Source organism: Castor canadensis, chromosome 19 (genome assembly GCF_047511655.1).
Source record: "Castor canadensis chromosome 19, mCasCan1.hap1v2, whole genome shotgun sequence".
In the NCBI taxonomy this organism is placed as follows: domain Eukaryota; kingdom Metazoa; phylum Chordata; class Mammalia; order Rodentia; family Castoridae; genus Castor; species Castor canadensis.
This window is the reverse complement of record NC_133404.1, coordinates 25,234,713-25,251,325: the sequence shown is the minus strand read 5'-3', so window position 1 is coordinate 25,251,325 and position 16,613 is coordinate 25,234,713. Positions and strand designations below refer to the sequence as shown.

At 39.2% G+C, this 16,613-nt stretch overlaps 1 protein-coding gene across 29 annotated transcripts in view; it reads right to left on the bottom strand.

Annotated features, from left to right (window-relative positions):
- The window catches only part of LOC109697362 (ral guanine nucleotide dissociation stimulator-like), a 229,828-nt gene that overhangs the window by 203,171 nt on the left and 10,044 nt on the right, over nt 1-16,613 (bottom strand). For 20 of the 29 annotated variants that reach the window (XR_012443971.1, XR_012443954.1, XR_012443953.1 and 17 more), the window contains 2 exons: nt 4,459-4,617; nt 1,501-1,579 (listed from right to left, as the gene is read on the bottom strand). The exons of 5 other annotated variants lie outside the window; for them this stretch is intronic. The gene's annotated coding sequence lies outside the window, so the exon portion shown is untranslated. Of the gene's footprint in view, nt 1-1,500; nt 1,580-3,843; nt 3,901-4,458; nt 4,618-16,613 lie in introns of all 29 variants that reach the window. 4 more of the 29 variants (XR_012443950.1, XM_074061729.1, XR_012443964.1 and 1 more) reach the window with 2 other exon arrangements.

The following is a 16,613-nucleotide window of genomic DNA, read 5'->3' as shown; positions in this document are numbered from 1 at the left end:
ACTTCCATGAATCTTTCTAAGAATCAATCTTTCCTTTCATAGTAACAACTCTTTGATATTTTACATTATCTATTTCTTAATTCTAAAGGAAGGAATTATAGGAGAAGAAATTTTGAATGTAGTATTCTTCTAAATATTATGTTTATGAAAAAATTGGAATTGTGGAATTTCATTCCATTCATATACTATTTATCATTTACACATTTTGATAATTTAAAGTTTATACTTTTTCCTATAACAAATAATGTTACTATAACATGTACATATATTATTTTTCATGAGCCTCACATGTAATGTTCTGTACTTCATATTCATGCAGTATGTACAGTACACACAGCATTCTAGGTAGTTTGTTAGGTATATATAAATTTGTAGATATGTTGTTTCTCTAATTATTTTAATTAACATTCCTGCATCAAATATTTAAGTCAAAGATGTACCAATTAAACACTTAGATACTGCCATACCAGTGTCTGAACTCAGGGCCTCCTGCTTGCTACACATGGTCGACTTCAGCAATGGTCCTAGCCAAGTTATATACTCTTGAGTGATATGAAACTATAGAAATACAAAGAAATATACTTAAATGTTTTTACAGCACAATTAGTCATAATTGCAAAGTAGGCATGACCAAAATATCAAGCACAGACAACAAAATCTAAGGGACGGGGCATAGCTAAAGTAGAAGAGAGTGTGCCCAGCAAGCGTGAGGCCCTGGTAAAACACTCTAACATATAGGCATAGGCAATAGCATCTGGATAGAACTCCAATAGCACAGTGATGAAGAGAAAGGATTGAGAAATGGGAACACGTGAAAATAAAAATCTTTTACACAGCAAAGGGAATGGTCACCAGACTGAAGCGACATTCCACAGCATGGGAGAACATTTTTGCCAGCTAGACAATTGAGAAGGAATTAATAACCAAAATTTAAAATGGGGTCAAAAAATTAACTTTCTAAGAATCAATGATTCCATGAATGGGCAAGTGAACTAAACACAAATTTTTCATGGGAAGAATTGCAAACAGCAAATCAATACAGGAATAAATGCTCAAATCCTTTCACAGAAGGAAGTGAACACCACATTAAGATTTCCTTCACTCCATTCAGAATGGCTATCAGTAAGAACACAACCAATAAAAAATGTTGGAAACAATGCAGGGAAGAATGAACCCTCACACACTGGTTTGGGAATGAGAATCAGTATAACCACTATGGAAAGCAGTATGGAGGTTCCTTAAGAAAACAGGACTAAGGTATGGTCCACTGATACAACTCCCAGGCATACATTCTAAGGAAGGTTAAGTCAGTATAAAATAAAGACACTAGCACACCCATATTTACTGGAGCATTACTCACAATAGCCAAGCTATGGACCCAATCCAAATGTCTACAGCTGATGAATGGATTAAGGCAATGTGGTATACATACACAAGGGAGTGGAGTATTACAGAGAAATAAAGAATGAAATAGTTTTATCTGTAGGTAAACTGACCTACCTGGAGATCATCATGTTAAGTGAAGTAATAGGCAGAGTCACAAATTAAAGGGCACATCTTTCATTTATGGGAAATAGATCTAAAAGATAAACATATACATAAATGCAAGTACAATCATATATACATACAGAACATATTTCCAATAGTGGGACTGTTTGAGGAGACTAGGGGGAGGAAGGAGAGGAAAAGATAATGATATAGAGTAAATAATATAGAAATGAATCACGTGTTTATAAGGAAGCCACAATGAAATGCACTGAAAGCTGATGAATAATATGGGTAGGGTTAAAGGATAAGGAAAAGTAACAGAGGAGGTTGGACTAACTAAAAAGCACAGAATACTCAAAGATGAAATACCATGGCAAAAACCCTTTGAAAAATTAAAAAAAACCCTTAAGCAATGAAGAACAGGACTGTAAAACAGGTCCTTTTAGGGCAATGGTAGCAGCAGGTGGGGAACTGTGAACAGAGACAGTTAGTTAAGGAGGAACAACATGATTGATGTACTTTATATACATATATAAAGATAAAAAATTGAAACCTGTCAAAATCATTTTAAATCGGGGGCAGGGTATGAGTAAAGAAGATGATAGGGATGAAGCAAACCAAGGTACTCCATAAGGATATATGAAACTATCACAAAGAAACCCTATGTAATAAAATGTTTTTAAAAGTACACATAAAAGAGTTATAGAAAAGATAATGAAACTACTTAAAGGAAAACATAATAATAACTGACAGCTCTAATGAATTTAATTGTCCAGTATGGCCAGTTTTAAAACATAATGGATTATAAACATTAACAGCAGACTACAGAAGTTAAAAACAAGGCATCTTCTAAACTCCCAGATGCAGTACTTCATGTAGACCAAGTTATCCATAAAATAATGACACCAGTAATATATACATTTAAGGTAGATCAAAAATCTAAATGTAAGGCCTAAAACTCTGAAACTACTATAAGAATAGGAAAAAAAACTATAGAACACAGAGCCATAGACAATCACGGCCAGAATAAACCTCCAATAGCACAGCAATGAAGAGAATGGAACAACAAATGGGAAAACATGACAACAAAAACCTTTTGCACAGCAAAGGAAATGGTCACCAGACTGAAGAGACAGCCCACAGCATGGGAGAACATCTTTGCCAGCTACACAACTGACAAGGGATTAGTAAACAGAATTTACAAGGGGATCAATAAACTGAACTTTCAAAGAATCAATGATTCAATGAAGACGTAAGTCAATGAACTGAACAGAAATTTTTCTAGGGAAGGATTATAAAATGGCCAATAAATACATGAATAAATGCTCAATATCCCTTCACATGAGGAAATGCAAATAAAAACAACATTAAAGTTTCATTTCACTCCATTCAGAATGGTTATTATTAAGAACAAACAGCAAAAAATGTTGGAGAGGATGCAGGGAAAATGCCACACTGTTTGCGGCAAGTTAGGAATAAACATGTAACAATAGAATTTAGAAAGAACAGCTGGACTATTATTGAAGGAATAACAATATGACCATCTATCACGTGCAAATATTTCTAAAGAGCAGGAGGGGAAATGGAAAGATGAAAAATTGGTAAACTGAATAATCTGCCAAACTATTAATGTGAGTGTCCCAGGTTACATATGAGAGTTCTATACACTTAAGATTTCCTCAAAAGATAAAAAATACCTTCAGTAAATTCATTTGTGAATTTACACAAAGACAGACCTCACAACACATGCACATATCTAGAAATTATACTTCAAATTTCTCCAGGAGTCACACAGACAATGACACCGCATGTGCTTCTGAAGGAATTGGTTTTCCAGGTGATGGAGGAACAGGAATCATGCTTGTGCAATTCCTCATCCCAAGGCCCAGTTGTAAAATCAAGACTCATCCTTATGCTGGGACATAAACTATACTGAACCAGGTGTGTGTATTTGTGAACATAAGGGGTAGAAGGGAGACATTTCACTGTACATCTTTTTATATGTTTTCATTTTTTAACTAGGTGAACATAATAGTTACTCAAATGTATACATAAAAAAAGAAACATGCATTCTATGAGTCATGTAAATTTTTGGATTTTTTTTCTTACTGGTATTTGAACTCAGAGCTTTATGCTCACTGTATTAAATTCAATGCCCCCACATATTAGGCTACCCTAAAAGAGAACATCTGTACTTTGGCAGAACTGGGGTTTGACTCAGGGCCTTGAGCTTGCCAGGGAAGCACTCTACCAGTAGATCCACGCTGCACCCTATTTATTTATTTCTTTATTTATCTATCATTTCATTTATTCATTTGTGAAAAGAGCTAGTAGAAATAATTAACCAAGGCGTACCATGCAGAATTAGACGGCATGGGTGTGTCTTTCTACTTTTCAACAACAGCCAAATAACTGAAAGATAAAAAGAATGAAGCAGATCCTGCATGTACATTATGACATCATAGGGTAAATATAAATTCATTTGTCAACACCAAGGTGCAAGCAAGTTTTCCATCACAATCAGCTCTACTCTCCAGCTAGACCTATTTTATTTTAGTTTTGGTGGGTCTAGAGTTTGAACTCAGGGCTGCATGCTTGTAAAGCAGGCACACTACCGCTTGAGCTCTAGCTCCATTCCATTTTGAACTGGTTATTTTGGAGATGGGGGTCTTTCAAATTTTTTACCCAGGTTGGTTTCAAACAGTGCTCCTCCTAATATCTGCCTCCCAAGTAACCAGGATTACAGGCATGAGACAAAGGGCCCCAGCTGGCTGAACCTCTAAACCACTGCAGGACAAGGAGGTAGTGATGCTGCTTGTCGCCTGCATTACAACCTATCCCCCATGCTCAGGTTACTATACCCTAATTGCTCCCATTCTCTTACTGGGAAAAACAGTTGGCTCTCCTTAAGACAATAGAAGAAGATAGTGCCTGAATGATGAGATTCTGGAGATAACTGAGGAACATTACCTGGAAGGAATTGCTCAAATCTGCCGTGGCTTTCTCACGATAAATATATGCACCTACATCCTCACAAATTCTGTGAAGGAGCCTTTGGCTCATGTCTCCGAAATCTTCATAAAGATGAATATCATTTTCATTTTCCTGAACTCTTTGTCAGATGTGCTCCTGTGTTAAGGAAAACCACCCAAAAGAGCCTTGAGCAACTACAATTTTTCAACTGCCTTTAAATCTATGCAACTTCCAGAATTTGAGAGTATCTCTGACAGGAAAATCATCGAAAGTCCGTTACACATCAGTACAATGATCTGAGAAAGCAGGGGAAGATATGATCCTTAACATCACTGAAAGGGACCATAACTAAATACCCCTTCAGAAAACAAAACAAAAACTTAAACTGCACCTGACTTAGGACCCAGCTACAAACCATTACCCATCCAAATGCTGTCCTACTTTAGTTTGCCTCTAACACTTCAGATTTGGGAAGTAAGCCAATCCAGTGATGCCCAAAATATAAGGAACTTAAGGCTTACCATGGATTATGTTTCAGTAGGTCTGGGGTTGAGTTTATGGTTCCATCTGTATATCAGATTTCCTACCTGTTTCCCAGTGCTGAGGGGATTTAGATATTAAAACATGGATTTGCATGTTCAAACTGGGATTCAGCTCTGCTTTCTCTTAATACACAGTTCACGTCACTGATTTTCCCTCCACACCAGGTTATCTAATTCCAATTAACACTGGAATTAGTGTCATCTTCATATCAAAAAGTCATACACCATGATCAAGTCAGTTTCATTCCAGGAATGCAGAGATGGTTCAACATAGCCACATCAATAAATGTAATGCAGCATATAAATAGAAAGAAGGGCCAAAAAACTCACTTGATTATCTCAATAGAACGGATGGACAAATGGGACTACATGAAATTAAAAAGCTACTGTACAACTAAAGAAATGGTCTGTAAACTGAAGAGACCACCCACAGAGTGGGAGAGAATATTTGCCAGCTATGACATCACGGCTATACAGCACACTCAACTCAGAAGACAATGGTTTGTTTGTTTTTTAACAAAAACGCCCAGGAAGCCATCTCTGCAGTGGGTTTCCAGTGCATGGGATGCTCTTGGGACCGATGCCCCCCCCTCCACTGGACCCGTTTCACCCTCCTGTTCTCTGATTTTGTAAAAGAAAAAGTGACATTTTTGTTTAAGATTGCTACATAGGGAGTTTCCTTGTGACATTTCCATGTGTATGTGCGTTATAACCTGAATTGGTTTATGTCCTCTATTTTTCTCCTTTCTACCTTAGTTACCTTCTTATGTTACTTTAAACAGGGCCCTCATTGTGTGAGTATAGTTCAAATTACTGCATAGTACTTGCTGTTCTGGGAAAGAATAATACATGAAATGATAGCTATTCCAATGGATTACAAAAAAACACATTAACTAATAACAGTAAGTGGAGCTCCTAGTAAATTTACTCCTAGGCACCCTCTTCTATTTCACTGGTCTGGACCATTAGAAATGCAAATCACAGGCACATGTAGACATTGTGAACTTTAAACCTAGGTAGAGGTTTGAACTTAATGAACTAAGAAGTCATCAGGTGATGCTCATGCACACTCAAGGGAAGAATTGCTGCTGACAGAGGGATATAGAAGAGTCAAACAAAACCACTGAAGATAATACCCAAAATTTAATGACAGTTTAATTTAATGTCATTAAATTTTAAATAAAATTATAACCACAAGAGGAATATGGAAATTTTTTTATGATTAAGGAAAAAGTTAAAAATCATCTATATCAGAAGAGGAGGTAGACTGAAACAGTGCGTGTTTGAAAGCTGAGGAAAAAGGAATAAGCTAGGGGTGTGCACCTTTTCTACATATATAAGATTAAGTACCTTAAGCCTTGCTACAGCAGCAGTAAAATCTGCAGAACACATTCTGGTGAAGGAGCAACTTAGAGACGTTTCACTTCTAATCTCCACAGTTACATATGAAAGGTGAGAATTACAGAGACATTTTAAAAATGGTTAACAGAACAAGTAAGAACATCTTTAACAGAGTTGTATATTTTAAAATCTCCATTATGTATGTCCGTTGTTAAGATTTCACACATAAACATCTTTGAAAAAAATTAGTGCTAAACATAAAAACAAAAGAACAAAAATATTAAACATCACTCTCTGTGACCATTGAAACCAAAATGAACAGTGAGCCCTGATGCCTATTCAGGAGCCTCCCAGCAGCACAGATCTCAGCAAATTCAACATCTGCTCACAATAAAAGTTAAGAAAAATTATGACTATAAGGAAAGTACAAAAACATAAAAAGGGCTATACATGAAAAACCTAGGTGGGCACCAGTGCCTCACACCTATAATCTTAGCTAATCAGGACGCAGAGATCAGGAGGATCCTGGTACCAATCCACCTCTGAGACATATAGTTTGCAAAACCCTATCTTGAAAAACCCATCACAAAAAATAAGATGGCAGAAGGGCTCAAGCACTAAGGGCACCTGCATAAAAAGTGTGAGGCTCTTAGTTCATATCCCAGTGCTGCCAAAAAAAGAAAAAAAACTATCAACATCATAGTAAAAAAGGAAATAATAAAACCTATTTCCTCTAAAGTGAGAAACAAGACAATGGTACCTAGTCTCTGTACTCTTATTCAACATAGTGTTGTGATTGCTAGTAGAGCAATAGAAGAAATCAAAAAGTCATTGAATTAGAGAAGAAGTCCAATTATTCACAGCAAATATAAATGTAAACCAGAATGACCCTTTTAGGAAATTAGCATGTTTAAATCAATGCACAAAAATCAGGAGCTGAATACTAAATAGGCAAAAAAAGTAATAAAGAAAAGAACCTCTTCACAAGAGTCTCTAAAATATTAAATACCTAAAAATAAATGTAATTCAGGAGATGAAAGACCTTTATAAAGAAAATTATAATCACTGAGGTAAGAAATCAAAGAAGACATCATAAGAAGGAAATACTGTCCATGTTCACGAATCAGCAGAATCAATATTGTAAAAATGGCTACATTACCTAACTCAATCTACAGATTTAATGCAATCCCATGAAAAGTCTACTCACATTCTTCACAAAGATATAAAAAACAAATTCTTAAATTCATATGGAAACACAAGAATACACAAATAGCGACAATAATACTGAGCAAAAGACACTGGAGTCATCACAATACCTGTCTTCAAATATGTTACACAATTAACAGCGACAAAAACAGCACAGTGCAACCATAAAGATACGAAGATATGAACAAACAATGGAATACAACAGAAAACCTAGAAATAAGTCCACCCAGTCTGGGGTTGACTTTATGACTCTATCAACTCATCGGATTGCTGCCCTGCTCCCCTGTATCTCTCCAGGGAGTCTGAGAATGTAAGAATATCCACATGTTCTTCTCTCTCCTCAACTTCATACACTTTAATGATTTTCTCTCAGCCAGCTTAGGGAACTGAAGCTCACCTGGTGGACATTTATTACTCTCAATGTAGTGATCAGGTCAACATAGGTACTTGTTAGAAATGGAAATCATAGGCCAGCAAATATAACTTTGCAATTATAATATGAGGGAGGAGTTTGTGCTCAGTGTTTTAACAAGACCCAGGAGATGCTAATGCACAATGAGAACAATTTCCTTTGACAAAGGAATATAGGGAAGTCAACCAGAACCACTGGAGAAAATTAAATAGCCCAAAATGTGAAATTATTAATTTCTAGAACACACAGTTGCATCGCCAATTGGAAAGATATTTATGATTAAAGAAAAAGTTATATATACATCTGTATCAGAAGAGTTGGTACAATAAGTTGCAAACAAGTTGACAGTAAAGAGTAAGATGCTAGAGACATGTGACATTTCTATTTACAGAGGAAAACTACTTTGAGCATGTTGTGGCAGGCGCATCAGCACCTGTGGAAGAAATTCTGGTGAACAGGCATGGTCAAAGAATTTTCACTTATAAATTCCACTACTACATATAAAGCTGAATATCAAGGAGAAGAAAAAATTTTTGTCATATGGAATAGGAACTCAGGGCGTAATCCTTGTTAGGCAGGAAGTCTACCACGTGAGCCACTTTCCTGGGACTTTTCTGCATTTAATTATATTTTTTATATTGTCTCGTGATTTTGCCCATAATAGCCTAGAATTATGACTTTCCTGACCTTTGCCTCCCAAGGAGCTGGGATTAGAGTCATGCAACACTGTCTTTGGCCTCACATAGAAAATATATGATATATATTTATATATATTATATATAATAGGAATATAGGAAAGTCAACCAGAATGACTGGAGAAAAATTAAATACACAGAAATGGGGAAATTATTAATTTCTAAACCAAAGAGCTGCATTAGCAATATGAAATATAATTTGTTAACTATGGCAGAGTTTTCTCAATGACCTGAAGGTCCAGTTGTCTTCTGATAACTTGGAGCAAAACTCTGAACCAAGAAAACACTCTACTGGGGTGTGGGTGAATATGATTAATGTTCCCTGCTACTGACATTTCACAATCTTACCTCCTTATATCCAGAAGCAATTTCTTCCAAAAAATATTTAATGGATTATGCAGAAGCGTAGGTTATGACTGAAAGTGGGACTTCCTAAAGTATATCAATCACATCATCTCTCTTTGAAGATGGGGTTTTGACACTTAAACTGATGACTGTGTAATATAGAAGAGGATGTGATCCGAGCAGCTTGATAGCATCTACATCAGGTACACAAACTTGGGTACAATACATCTAATAGAGCGGGAGAGTTTGTATCTATTCTCACCTAATATGTCCAATCATCTTCTGAAGCTACTCCTTCTCTTTATAGTGTACTTTTCTATACTAAACTAAAACTAAATATTTTTTTAAATAATTGTAGATTTATGGAAAGTACGCATATACTACTTAACTTCTTAGAATTTTAACTTACTATGTGATTGTGATATATTTATGAAATTCTGAGAAACGGACAGGGGTAAAAAAGTTGTGTGTGGTAAAACAAGCCTGCAGTCTGAGCTACTGAGATGGCTGAGATAGGAGGATCACTTGAGCTCATGAGTCAAGACCAGCCTAGGTAGCACAGCGAGACTCCAAGTCAAAAAATAGTCAATAAAAACGAAACAACTCAACATGGCAGAAGATATCACACTTAATGCATTCTATGAGGCAGTTTTTCTTGATAGCACACTCAGAGAAAAACCAGTGAATCTTATGTGTATACAGTGAAAACATCTCCAAGAATATATTATTAAAAATATGACACCATGTGGGTTGGGATGTACCACAGTAGTAGACTGCTTGCCTAACATACACAAGGCCCTAGGAAAGGAAAAGGGAAAGGGACTGACCAAAGTTACGAAGGAAGTAAGAGGAAATTCTAATTCTAAAGCACAAAATAGTCAGAAATAAACAGTACATTTTTTGTTTTGTTTTGCAGAATTGGGATTTGAACTCAGGGCTTCATGCTTGCTAGGCAGGCCCTCTACCACTTGATTGACTCCACCAGCCCTATGCATTATCTTTTGTAACCTTGTTTCCCGTGAATACGGGGATCAACAGTTCTGAAACTATTATGTGTGTACCATCATGTGCTAACTTGGAATCTCCATAAGCAATCCAGTGGTGACAAGCCATGCAATTTTGTTTCGTCAACACCCTCTATGGCCAAGTGGAACCAGCCTTTGCCAGGCACCCTGTGTGGGGCTTTGGGTACCTGAGAGGTTTCTGGAGACCAGGAGTGACGAGGCACCCACCACCACTTCCCACATCTGAGAGTCTCTCCAGTATATCACCCACAGTAATGAGCAATTCCACCCAAAGGTGCTAGTGCCTTGCTTCTTTCTGGTTTTCAGACAGGGGGAAGAAATCAGGGCTATTTTTACCTGGCTTGTTTTTGAGGAGAAGAACTTCAACGTTCTTCACTTCAAAGCAGACACTACACTTCTATGTGGACACACATTGCCAGAGAGGACAGCTTTGTGGGGGAAGATAACTTGCTTTGTCCTGGCTGCCCCATACTGACCCTCAATTGATCTGGGTTCACAACACCCATCAACTATACATGGTCTCCTTTGGGTCTCGGATACTATACTAAAACTGCAGCTCCTATTGATTAGCACCCTAACTCTTAGCTGTTCCTATATATACCCACAACTCTAAAACCAGACCCTGACCCTAAACTTGAGGCTAAGACACTGGCTACACTCAGCCTTGCCACTACATGGATGTATTGATGTAACCGTCTAGATGTGTTCCTGTTGAAGAGAAAAGGAAGGTGCAGCCAGGGGGTGTTTTGTCTATGGTAGAGGCCCAAATGACAGGCCCCCCAAGAAGTGACTTTAACTTCCATGATTATGAGACAAACAGAAAATGGAACACTGGTAGTGAGGTAGCCAAATTCCAGAGCTGACCAGAACCAGTTCATTTGCCAAGGGATCCTTGAGAGGGCAAGATGTTCTTCTGTTGTCTTCCAACTTCCCCTGCTCAGTCCTCAGCCAAGTGCAGAATGGGTGCCCTGTATGGGTCTGGAGATCCTGGGTCAACACTCACTACAGACCCAGGTGCCTCAGGCCATTTTCCAAGTGGAACCCAAAGGATAAATAGGGCTGACAAGGTCAGGTATGCACAGGCCAGGAAACTGCTCATACTTTACCTCTAACCTACAAGCTCCAAACCCCTACACTTGTGATTTGAGCCTGAGTATTAAGGAGAATGCATTTTGTGCAGGTTTCAGGTTTACAATTGAACAACATTCCAGGTAAACCCTGTCAGAAAGGTGGAATTTACTACCTTGCTCATCACAAGCACAGGTATTGAATATATGACCAAAAAGTGCAAGAACACGCAAGTAAACATGGCATCACAAAGTTGAAAAATAGGGATGGAGGTTTTGGATTTAGTTGTAGAATACCAGCCTATTCAAACAGGAAGCTTGGAATTTAAACTTCAGTAACACCAAAAAAACAGCCTAACCAACCAATCTAAAAAAGTGCTGGTGAATAATCTTTTATAAATAGAAGGTACAAAGATGGATAATGAAACAAAGTAACTGTAATATACAAAAATTGTTCAAAGCAACAAACCTGCCCTCTAGCTGATTCCCTTCCCACCTGCCTTAGACCCTCTGCAGAACCACTGTAAGGGGGCTGCTATCAGCACTAGGTGGAGTTAATGCAAACCTACCTTCTTCACACCTTTTCCACAGGGACATAGTGCTAAACTAGTGCAAGTAGTAGATGCTATGGCAGCCAGATGTAGGGGTCACTGCCATCTTACCCAAGCTAAGGTTGTACAACCCCAAACAAAACTGCCTGTCCTATCTCAGCCAGGGATGCTGACTTCCCTGCTGCACCTGACTTCTCAGTGCCCATCCCACTGCACTTCAAGACTGGGCAGGGTGGGGCTGAAACTGAAGCAGGAGAGATCTGAACACAAACCTAGGCATGCCCTCATTCCTTCTCTACATTGTAAGAATGTGACCACTGGTCCCACAATATCACACCATTGTAGACTCATGCCTGTACACCAAACAGCCACTTTTGGGGGACCTTACAAATTCTGATATGATCACCAACCCATGCAATCCCAAAACACATGTCAATTGTTTTGTTTTTTGGTGGAATATGGATATGAATTCGAAGGTTTTTTGCTTGTAAAGCAGGCACTCTACCACTTGAACCAAAACCTGTACTCAACATTGCCCTAGTTATCTCTACAGATGGGGCTCTCAGGAACTATTTTCCCAGGCTGACTTTGAACCATAATCCTACTGATCTCAACCTCCATGTATCTACTGTTATAGACATGAACCACTGATGCCCTGTGAACCTTCCCATCTTGATTCTGAAAACCAGGAAGCACATGGAAAAAACACTCAGCCCTGAGGTCTCATTTGTCAAAACACTCAGGTGCTTAAAAGCAAGTTTCACACTTCACTGTCCTACTCAACACACATGAAAATGCAGGGTTAGGGATCATACAGTATTCAAATAGGCAAGGAAACCAAACAAAACATTTCTGCTACCATCCCTTTCTTCCAAGCGTGGTACACATTGTCAAAATGGAAAAGAAAACAAGCATGATCATTATATGCACAGTGGACCAATGCATAAAAGACTAAAAGTTTATTGCTACCTTGCAATAAAATCTGCACCTCAGGCCTCCCCATCCCTGCTTCTCTCCCCTCCCACACCATAGCACAGCAGTCACTCCACTGACCCCTCCACGTGCTTCAGACACCCCAATGAACCCAATACCCACCTAGCCCACCCCTCCCCACTTTACCCTCCACAACACAATCCTATAGATACCTCTTGTCCCAATGTCTACGATGACACCACTGCCAACCTAACCTCAACCCCAACATGGCTTTACCTGTTGTATCTGGGAACCTAAAGGACAGATGAGTGAGTCACTATCCCATCCCCCATGGAAAGCGCTATGATCCCTGCACCCTGAGAAGGAGTTACATGGTCTCATAAATCTGTCACGGGGCTGAAAAACAAAATGCTCTCAAGGTTGTTTCCCACCATATGGGGCAAACAGACCAGCTCATCAAAGAGAGCCCTCGAGCAGGCGCAAATGCATGGCCAATGGAAAAAACCCATCTGACCCTTATCCTAACCCAGAGTTAAAGCATCCATAAAGAGCCCCAGCCTTCACTTCAGTAGGGAGCCACTGGTTTCTGGGCTCTTCTGCACTGCTCTAGCTGCAGCTCTTTCTCTACTAAATACTACTTTGTGTGCTGACCTTGTTGTCTCACAAGTCAATCCACTGACTCATGAGCCAAGTCTTTGGCCCATGAAGACAAGAACTCTAGACACCAGCCTGCAACATACCCACTCACCTCTGAAACCCCAGAGTAAAAACAAAACACACCCTTCTCTGTCAGATCTACCCAATGGTCCCCAACCACTGTCACCCCAAAAGTATTTTCAGAGCTTCACATCAACTATCACCACCACAATCATAGCATCACATTCCAGTGTCATGCAGGCACAGAAAGTATCTACCCTCAGGTCAGTCACCGTGAGTGCCATCCACCAAACTGTGTAAAGTTGCACATCTTCCCTCAAACTCCCACAGTCATTCTTCTTCCTCCTCCTCTTCACAAACTATGATTGACAACATGCAATACCTGCCTCAGACATGAAGAACATCCATCATGAAACTTCCTTGTAGTGACAGGACAGGACACATGGTGTGACAGATGTGGTACAATGTTTCCAGGAAAATGTGGGGTCAGAATACTGAATCTGAAGCCTCTAAATGTATCCTATCTGGTTCTCTGGAACCAAGGGATTTATGACTCCCAATTTCTTATATCAATACTGCAAGTCCTACACACTTGTAATATATGATGAATAAAGATGAACGTTAGCCAGACTCAGTGAAGAAACCTCTCTGCTCATCTTGCTGGTTCCATCCACTCAGGAACTGAGGCACAGGCACCTCCCTTCTCTCTCATGGATGAATACACAAGCTTTTCACAGCTGCAAGCCTGGGTGCTTGCAGCCATCCTTGCCACAGGACAGGGGGCAAAGTGTCCTCTATGAACTGAAATACCTGCAGTAAGGTCCAGGCTGCACAACCCCCAAGCATGCACACAAGCCCCTGTCTGTCAGTGTCTGTTGGTTTTTAGTTTAGTTTTGTTCTTTTTTTTTTCATTTTTAGTGCTGGTATTGGTGTTTCATCTAAGAACCTTGACCCTGTGATGCAAGTACACTACCACTTGAAACATGCCTCAGTGATTTTTGCTTTTATTACTTGTCAGATTGGTTTGTTTTCTTCCTGAAATGGGACTACCATCTCTGGGATTATAGGTGTGCAACACTAGAGCCCATCTTGTTTATTGAGATGGGAATCTAGCATGTTACCCAGAATGTCCTTGAACTGTACTCCTCCAGATCTCCTCCTCATAGAAGCTGGTATTATAGCTCCACAGCGTAGACTATGTTAATAAGATCCAGTTGGAAGCCAACTGAGTTCCAGTTTAAATAGCCCCACTTCCTAGGACTTCTTGAAACTTTCACTTTCCTAACACCAAGGAGCCTCCATTTACAAACCATTCCTACTCTTCATCACAACTTTGCAAACTGTTACCTCTATACATATTAAGAGTTAAGTCCCATTCATGCTAGGCTCTTTTCCTCTTTTTTGGTGGCACCAGTGATTGCACTCAGGGCCTCACACTGCTACACAGCTGCTCTACCACTCGAGCCTGCACACCATGCCCTTTTTGTGTTGATTATTCTCAAGATAGGGTGTCAAAAATTATTTACCTGAGCTGGCCTTGAATCAGGATATTCCAGGCATGAGGGACAAGCACCCAGTCTATTTTTCCTATTATAACAGTAATTACTAATACATATACATTGTGTCAGGAAGTGGGACAGGTTCCTGTCATCCCATCAATGTATTCAGGCAAGAGGATCTCTTTGGCAAAGAATTTGAGATGATGTTGGGAAACATAACCAGATTCCATCTGAGACATAAAACTATTTTCACACAGTATCGAGACTGATGATCACCAAAACAATCACCACGTGGATGTTGCAGGACTTCTCTACGTTTTTGTTTGTATTATTTTTTTCTACTGGTGTTTCAACTCAGGGCTTTGAGCTTGGGAGCCAGTTACTCTACCGCTTGAGCCACGCTTCCATCACCGAATCATCTAAGTTTTATTAAATATAACAAACACTGGAAACTGAAATTATTAATGGAATGTCTATGCAACAGTACCTACGTAATCCCTGCCCCTGTTACAGTTATTTAAACATTAGGTTTGTCTATTCTACTATTTCTAATAAAAGCATAATTTAGCCATATGATGGTGGTTCACCCCTGTAATCCTAGCTACTCAGGAGACACAGACCAAAAGGATCATGGTTCCAAGCCAGCATGGGCAGGCTATTAGGCATTCTTACCACTTAACCCACTTTGCCAACCAAGCGTTAGTCTATGTACATAGAGGAGGGCAAGATTGAGAAGGAATACCAACAGTTATGCAAGAGCCAGGGAATACAATATTTTACAATTTGGACTTATTTTGATGGGACTGACGTTTGAACTCAATGCTTCATGATTGCAAAGCAAGTGCTCTACCGCTTGAGCCCCTCCAGTCCATTTTGGTCTTGCTATTTTAGAGATGGGGGTCTCCCAAATTATTTACTTGCCCTGGTCTGAAACTGTGTTAGTACCCTTTTCACACTCCCATGTAGCTAGGATTAATGGTATCAGTGTGAGACTGGATACCATGTGGCTGGGCCTCTAAACCACTGCCTGACAAGGACAAACTTGTGCTGCTTGTTGCCTGCATTTCAACTTATCTCCATGCATAACTTCTGTATCATTGCTGTTCCCATTCTCTTACCAGGAAAACAAAGGGTGCTCAACCTAAGTTAATAGAGGAAGATATTTTCTGAATGTGTACTGATAAGATTCTAGGACTATCTTCAGAATACTGCCTGTAGCATATTCCTCAAGCATACCATGGTTTTCTCACAATAAACACATGCACCTGCCTCCTCACAATTTTTGTGAAGGAGCAATGACAGATGCTGCTCCCGTGTTTAAAGTCAACCTTCTTAAAACATGATTGTCTCTGAAGTCTTCATAAGCCTGAACTTCATTTTCACTTGCATGGAATCTTATCAGAAATGGTCCTTTAGTAAGGAAAAGCACTGAGTGAATACAATTTTGTAGCTGTCTTTAGATCTAGACAACGACCAGATTTTCTGAGTATCTCTGCCAGGAACAGCATGGAATGTCCAATCAAATATCAGTACAATTTTTGGAGTTGGAAGGGGAATACAGGATCCTTAACTACACTGAAGGGCAGAATAACTGACTAAACCTTCAGAAAAAAAAACGTCAAAGGCAGCTGACTTGGGACACAGACACAAATGATTAGGGCAGAGACATCCACAGGTTCTCCTAGTTAAGCTTTATCTCTGGCACTAGACATTTGGCAGAAACCTAGCCCAGTGATTCCAAAAATATGAGGAAGTTATGGATTACTATGGATTCTGTTTCTGTAGGTCTGGGGTTGAATTTAGGGTTTCATCTCTGTATCTCATCTCCCATCTATTCCCCAGTGCTGAAGGTACTTGAGTATCATTACATCACACATTT